Source organism: Anneissia japonica, unplaced genomic scaffold (genome assembly GCF_011630105.1).
Source record: "Anneissia japonica isolate Jap-2015-1 unplaced genomic scaffold, ASM1163010v1 scaffold210235_len617_cov82, whole genome shotgun sequence".
NCBI classification, from domain to species: Eukaryota; Metazoa; Echinodermata; class Crinoidea; order Comatulida; family Comatulidae; genus Anneissia; species Anneissia japonica.
Window position 1 is genome coordinate 1 of NW_022700142.1, and position 610 is coordinate 610.

Here is a 610-nt window from a genome sequence, read left to right on the forward strand (position 1 = left end):
GCCGAGATTAACTATGAGTGGAAATACCACTCATATGTCTACGGCCATACTACGTTGAAAACACCTGTTCTCGTCCTATCACCGAATTTAAGCAACGTCGGGCCCGGTTAGTACTTGGATGGGTGACCGCCTGGGAATACCGTGTGCTGTAGACTTTTTACATTTTTCCTCCAAAATTCTAAAGTAGGGGTGCGTGAGAGTCCACACGACCTCGGGCCAACATAGTTGGGGCTGAGGTGCAAATATTTTGAGAATATGGACCTCTAAGTGCCCGGAAATTGCACTCTCATACCTTAAAAATCATACAGGTACTATATGTTCATATCAACAATACGCAATTAATTCGCTGGTGTTAAGCCGGTTCGAGGGTCGTTTGCAGTACGACGAAACGAGAGACACTGTGATCATCAAAGGGAAACCCATCAGTAGGGCGGATTCGTCTATATCGAGCATAATCGACACCAGACTCAAGATCGTCGAACGTGGCGGTGCCGGCGACGACGACGTGGACGACTCCGGACGGACGACCTCCGAACGACCGAGGTGCCAACCTACGACGTACTCACGCAAGGAGAGCAAGAAAGCTGAGGACCGTCCAAGACCGAATCCT

General features: G+C 49.5%; 1 pseudogene; it reads left to right on the forward strand.

Annotated features, from left to right (window-relative positions):
• Positions 1–36: 36 nt before the first annotated feature.
• Positions 37–155, forward strand: LOC117103295 (annotated as a pseudogene).
• Positions 156–610: the final 455 nt, after the last annotated feature.